The sequence below is a fragment of the Anabrus simplex genome, chromosome X (assembly GCF_040414725.1).
Source record: "Anabrus simplex isolate iqAnaSimp1 chromosome X, ASM4041472v1, whole genome shotgun sequence".
Taxonomy (NCBI): domain Eukaryota; kingdom Metazoa; phylum Arthropoda; class Insecta; order Orthoptera; family Tettigoniidae; genus Anabrus; species Anabrus simplex.
The window spans coordinates 191983653-191991476 of NC_090279.1; positions in this window are offsets into that span (position 1 = coordinate 191983653).

The window sequence follows — 7824 nt, forward strand, 5'->3', positions numbered from 1 at the left end:
TCTAATATTATTGTACACGATTTATGTTATAGAGACAGAACAGATGTTGCACCTTTTATACATAAAGCCAAGGAAGGTCTTTGGATTGCCTGTTACCATTCTGGTCCTAATATAGGACTGAGAATTTTACATCTCTGTGTTAAAATATAATAAAAACAGCAATCGTTTTATTTGCGCACGTTACATTTAAAAAGTTTATCATTTCCCACTTGTGCTGACTTATGGAGCAAGCGCGCTTTCCAGCTGAGCTCAAGGTCACGAATAACAGTAATTTCTGAAGTTTTGTTGGTATTTTTGTCTCTTTCCAATTTGATTGTGACTAGTGACTGGCAGAATTTAATATAATGCATTTGAGGACTTTCGAGAAATGATACTTACATTCAAAACCATGTTCTCGAGTCGATGTGGGCCTAATTTACGTGGTACAAGATTTCCAGAAACTGACTGAACTGTATTCCGATGAGCAAATTACAATGGAGGATTAAGAGAAGAAAGGATTTTGCCATCATGTTGGGCGCTTTTGTATCTAATGTGCTTTATTTTATTAAATTAGGGAATTAAAAACTACTTGTGGTCAATTGTTGTTTGGCTTGGCGTTAGATTTTTCGAAGAGTTTGGCTGATCAAAGTTGCTGAACTGAAATAAGTTTTCACAGAAAACTAACAAAGTTTCCACGATACAACAATATAGAGTATAGAGATTTTTAACTTGTGTACTGGTAATTAATGTTTGAAGCCGGTCTCACGGTCTAACTTGCCTGCCTCTCACCTGGAGGGCCTGTGTTTGATTCCCGGCCAGGACAGGCAATTTTACGTGGATATAAGGGCTGGTTCCAGGTCCACTCAGCCTATGTGATTAACTTTAATTGAGGAGGTATTTAATGGCGAGATGGCGACCCAGGTCTAGAGAGCCAGGAATAACGGCCGATAGGATTCATCACACTGACAATGCGTCACCTCGTAATGCGAAAACCTTCGGGTTGAGCAGCGGTCGCTTGGCAGGCAAAGGCCCGTTGGTGCTGTAGTTTGGTTTGGTTTTCTTTGGTTTAGGAGCATTTGTAAGATTATAAACATCATCTTCATTCCAAGTATTGGGCCATGTGTCCCGTTACGGTCTTGCATTTTCCCTCCATCTCTTCGTCGGACGTCCTGCAGATCTTTTTTCCTCTGGGTTGGTATTGAATGATCTCTTGGCAGTCTACCAGGTTCCATCCTTTGTATATGATGTTTCCAGCTTTGCTGATAACTGAAGATGCAGTCAGTTTTTGGTTGTACTTTCCGTTCTTTTAGCACCTCTTCATTTTATGGTCCCATTTTGTACACCCTGCTGTACGACACAGGAATGTCATTTCTCATGCTGTAATTCGAGACAAGTCTTGAGACCTTAATGTCCATGCCTCATCCATAGCAAAGTGTTGGTTTAGCTAGGGTATTATAAAGGTGTAATCGAGTGTTTCTGAACAAGTGATGGTTTCATGATTTTTATTATTTAATTTTTATGATGTTCAGCCAGATTTGTGAATGGTTTTCATTCATTCCCGGGTTTTCACTTTTCCCGTGGTCCCACTATACTTGTCTATAAAGACAAGCAGAACTTTTTAGATTTTCTAAAGCATAATCATAACTCATAGGACAAATTCCAAGAAGCTTCAACAATAGCACAATGTGAATGTTTTTCTTAATCTAAGTCAACAGAGAATATACAAAAGATGACACTGTAAAAAATGTTCACAAAAAAATAAATATCAAATTTTTTTTTAAAATTGTATTTTGTTTGTCATATTGTCTGTATGTGATATGTTTAGTTTTTAAGTCACTTTACATATGTAGCTGAAGATGGTCACACAGTGACCAAAAAGTTCTGTAATGTTGATTAGGTGGATTCCTAGCAAGTTCTTTTCTACTGTAATGCTGCAAGTCATCGTATCCAGCTACAGCCCAAGAATATATAACAAAGCACATGAAGACAAGGAGAGAAAAAACCAAAAATAAAAATCACCGATTGTGTATTACCGTATTTTCTCGCGTAATTAATGCACTATTTTGACGAAAAATACAGGCGAAAACTTTGGATGCGTAAATTATTCAAGGAATTCGGATATTAAAAAAATTATTTACAAGTAATTACAATTAAAAGGCACATCAAATATAATATACACACAATTGGTTCAACTCATTTTCGGTTATCGTCATTTGGTCGTAAAATTCTGGTGTGAGATTTTTTCTGAAATGTCACAAAGGGTACATCAGGTAAGTTGGACACATTGGTTTGAAGTAACGACACTGGAAAATATTTTTCCTGTTACGAACTGGCAATACAACCTGTGAACTAATAAAAGTACAATTCATGTAAGTCTATAATAATTGCATACCGGCAAGAAAGAAAAGTGTCCGACACGAGAAGGGCTGGGCATTGAAGGAGGGACCCTCCTAGATTTCCCCAAATCATTCGTACCCAATCTTGTATGAGCGAAGTGTCCATCCAGACTTTTTCTTTGGTACAAACGTGGATCCCTCACAGAAATTTTACTTTAGGCACTGTTTTCAGTTTTAGAACAGAGTAAAGTGCAAGCTTTCTGTTATCACCTGTTACTTAAAGATAAAAATTTCATTGTTCCGTATTGAAATTATTGATGTTAAAAATTAAATATTTGAAAAGGAGGTTCAACCTATTCAATACTTAAAAGAAAGAAATGCAGTAATCACATTCCTATTTAAATGGGACCGGTTTCGACCTTAGTCCAGGTCATCATCAGCCGTAAAAACATTTTTTTCTTCTCTCTACAATTGTTTTTTCAAGTCAACTGTTTTCCAAGAACTTAGCAGGAGTACAAGTACTCATTCAATTATTCTGATTTGCGTCATATATTTTTATATACGTACTTAACTTCCCGCAACCGTAACAAATTCTGGACCTTCAAAACATTCTCCACTCTACTTTGGCGTCCGACCGCTACGCATGACCTTGAATGTGCCGCGCTGATCACCAGGAGCTGGCGGCTTTCTACTACAAATCTATTCGTCTGCGACTTCAAGTTTTTTGATCTTCGTATATTAGTTGATAGTGTTGTGACAGAATGTGGTGTCGTGTCTTTGTGCCTATCAGAGTGTGAAACTGACCTCCAATATTCATAAACATTGTACATGTTTTTACGGCTGATGATGACCTGGACTAAGGTCGAAACCGGTCCCATTTAAATAGGAATGTGATTACTGCATTTCTTTCTTTTAAGTATTGAATAGGTTGAACCTCCTTTACAAATATTTAATTTTTAACATCACCTGTTACAGCAAGCATTGCACTAAATTGTTTATTTCGCTTCCGTGAGTGCCTACGATAACACTCGATGTCCCTTTCTTATCGATTGTTCAACTTCGTTCAATATGGAAACTGACTGGCGTCTGTCCTGAGGTTCCTATTCGGGAGAGCAAATATTCCTTCACTTTACTTTTCTCAATGACATAGTGATGAAAATCAATTGCTTTTTGGTTTAAATCATCCGGCATTTTTTGGCATCCCGGTAATGTTGTTCTTCGTCGAAGAGAGAGTCCATTTATCTTCATAAAATTAATCATCCAGCCTCGGCTAACCTTCAAACCCGAGACTTTGATTCCACATACAGCAGCTATTTCTCGTCCTTTAAAATACAGCATTTCGTGAGAAACGACATATCCAACCTTGCGTAACAATATCATATATTTAAGCGGATCCTCCTCTACTTTCGGAAACTTGCCGCTTTTTGGTCTGCAAACTGCTCTGCAAGACTCGGTCTCTTGAAGTGTACTTCTGTTGTTGCGGTAGCATACACTGCATTCAGACATTGAATACTTGTGACCCGCTGCTCTATGCCCGTATGTTCCAGCGTAACGGATCACCGCGAGTTTATATGATGCAGCCTTACTTGAATTTGAATTCTTGCTCTCTGCGGATTAACAAACAATTTGGAGATCATATAAAACGCATGATCTGTACCCGAAACACTTGTAAAATACGTTTGTACCACACTGGAATAGAGCACCACTACGTCACTTCTGCGCTGACTAACTGCAGTAGCAGGGTCAGTGTAGGGCATTTCCTACCGGCTGATAATACGTTGCCCAGTATTTGGAATGCCTGATTACACAATAGGAAGGCTGCTACCCAAGTAATTGACATCTTTATTTCGAACCGCATCCAAAGCTGCCTGATGTATGTTCGAAAAAGTGAGTGCATCAAATACAAGAACTTTTCTTTTTCTCCACTTTGGGCCCAAAAATATTGGGGCATAAATTATGCAAGAAAATACGGTATTCAGATCGGCAATGAAACCGAATGCCTCAATGGTGTGGACCGAACAATGTTAAGGATGAGGAGATAGCCCTTCATCACCATTGTACACTGCGTCAATATAGCACGAAGAGTGGATGAAGGTGATCTGCATCCAGGAGGGATGTTCCTAACCATCGTCAGATGGCACCTATATTGGTTCAATCTGGTATGTCCCCAGCAGATTCAAGACCACTTACAGTAACAAGATTTTGTGGCTTTAGCATGTTGAACATCCTAGGCTTTTTAAACGGTAGTAGTGCCCAGTAACTTTGCCATGCGATCGAGGATGTGGCCTATGACAACCATAGCAGACGTATATTATGAATCAGTTCACATAAACATGTTTACAGTGTATAAATGGACTGAAATTATGTTATATGTGGTCAGTTGCGAGAGAAACACAAAATGGCTCTAACTTACAAGCACATGTGCTTTGTGTATTCTACTCATTTCACATAAACAAGAATTTACCTGCAATTGCAACATGTGCTAACTGTCATAAGGGTAACAACTAAAAGTTATTTCCAGTTTTTCAACAAGGATACTCATACAGTTTTGCCAGAAAGTTTAGGGACACACTATAATTTGAACATAGGCAACCCTGTCACTATATTATTACATTAAATAACAATGTGGTCAACTGTTAATAGACAATGAGAAGCAAGATTTGTTTGGCCCAAACAAGGCGTTTCTACAACAATGGTTACTCCTAGGAAATTTTAGATTTTTAATCAAACAAAAAATATTGACTTTTGGACAAAAATGCAAAATAACCAATGCAATTTTGATATGTTACTATTTTGTTTCTAACATATTATATTTTAACCCAATGCAGGCCACACACAGCACAATATATTGCATCTCGCAGGAAATGCCACAGCAGATGACTAGGGGGCGGATTTCTGTGACGTCATATTTTTTCCCTTAACATTATATCTTATAGTCCTGTATTTTCAACACGTTTCCAAGCATGATAATCAAAATTAAACAGGTTTTATTGGGCATATAAATGCATATTTAGGCATTAAGTTTTATAGCATATTTTGAACAAAATATCGTTATAACGGCATATTTTGGTAATTTTTATTTTAATTTCGCTTTATAAAAATCAGAATAAGCTCTAGAAATTATTTCAACGTCTGCTATTCGAAACCCCAACATCAAGTTCACAGTGTTCACAATTTTTACAACATCTCTGCAAGATGATGGTTTCATCTCATATTCCTTTAAAGATACTTAACAGCCGAAGCTTCAGACAGTTTCTTGAAAAATATACAAAGCATCCTGTTCCCAACAAATCTACTCTCAGGAAGGACTATCTGACCCCTTGTTATGAAGAGATGTTGGATATAATAAGGCATGGTGTGGGAGAAAGTAAGATATGGGTTTCAATAGACGAGACCACAGATGTGGATGGAAGATATGTAGCAAATGTGATCGTAGGCGCTGAAGGAAGACCGGCCTGGAGATACGTTCCTCCTGATGAGAAGTGCTAGAGAAGACAAACCATTCCACCACTGCAGTTCTCTTTGACAATTCAATGAATCTGTTGTGGCTTTACGGGGCAAAGAGAGAGCACATTTTTCTACTTGTAACTGACGCTGCTCCGTATATGGTGAAGGCAGCCAAGGGACTTAAAATGCTATACCCGAAAATGATACATGTGACATGTCTTGCACATGCCTTGCAAGGGCAGCTTAAGAAGTTAGAAGTAGATACCCTGAAGTTGATAAATTAATATCGAACCGTAAGAAAGTGTTTGTCAAAGCTCCACTTCGCGTTCAGAAATTTCAAGGAGAAGCACCTTCACTACCCCTACCTCCCCAGCCAGTTATAATGTGATGGGGGACTTGCCTTGATGCCACAATGTACTATTGCAACAACTTAGATGTCGTGGAGAAGATCGTGAAGTCTTTTGATCCTGCAGAATTGTTCTCCATAAAAACTACTCAAGATTTATTTTCAAGCACTACATTAAAAGTGGACCTGGCTTATATAAAGTCCAATTTTAATTCTTTATCTGGAGAGCAATCACGTAACTGGAAGTTTCAGGTGCAGAACTAAGCGATGCACTGGATGTTGTAAAATGCATTGAACAGGAATTAAAGCATGCGAAAGGAACAATAGCATCTAGGATGTATAGAAAATTAGAAAATGTACTGGAAAAAATTGCAGACTTTGTGTACCTGCGTAGAGTAAGTGACATTCTTTGTGGAAACCCTTCATCTGCAGATTTTCAGGAATTTTCTCCAAGTGATTTAACTCTATTCAAGTACGTTCCTGTTACATCATGTGATGTTGAAAGAAGTTTTTCTCACTACAAGATGATACACAGTGACAACAGGAGGGGATTCTCATTCAACAATCTTAAGATGCATGTGGTCATAAATTGCAACAATTCTGATAATGTAGACTAGATCAGGTATGAAAGTTTCATTCAAATAACATATGTTTTGTGAATAAATTAAAACTGATTGAATATTGAACAGTGAAAGTAACAGTAGTGTTTATGTCTTCCGCAGAGTCCATCCTTGCCTAGGAGTATGCAGTGTAACCTTAAAAAGTCCATGAAATATTCGTCATTTTAGTTGATTTTGGGTTGAAGATTTTGAAGAATTAAAACTTTTTAAACTCTAAATTAATTGCAGCCTGTAGCAATCATAACAAAAGTGTTTTTATGTAACGTAGATGCTATTCATTAACTCATATTTTGAATTTTATAGGTAACATTTTTAGGTTTTTTAGGTCATAAATGCATACATATTTCATACATTTTTAGGTCATAGAAATCTGCCCCCAGTTATGATGCAATACATTGCATGTTGAACTTGCAAGTATTCTATCCTTGCTTCTCTATGCCTTTGAGCAATGATTCAGAAACACACACTATCTATTGGCTACATTACCGAAGCCTGCGCTTGTTCGTATCGTCATGGGAATTGCTGTGAAGTTAGTTTTTGTATGTGAATGTAACGGTTTTCGGGAATCAATTGCTAGCTGACAAACACAGCCGCTCACAGTCGTGCTTAAGTAGTACCAGATAATGAGAAAGTGTTCGAAATTTTGAAGAATGTTGTGGGGGTTCTGATTTTGCCCATACAGGTGAAGAAGCTAACTATGACTTCCTTCCCGAAAATATCATAATTGAGGGTGAAGGAATAAGTGATGGTGACTCAGAAAAATTATGACCACCATCTGCAAAGAGGCGCAATAATTTTATAGTGCACGGTTTGTGAAAATTGGAACTCCTCTCTCAGCCAGACTACAAAAATTGACAAATTTAATTGTAAAAGGATGGGGGATTTTTGCTTTGGAATTATGCTGAGGGTCATGAACACAAACATACCATAGAAATATGAAAGTACTGATCTACTACTGATCCATTCGTTCACACTCCTATATTTTCTTGGCTCATGTTCTGTAAGCATTAAAAATCAATTCTACAGTTCTTTCATTCCGATGATAACAGATCCCTACCTCAAAATGACAAAATCATCCCAAAAAAGAGAAGCAAAC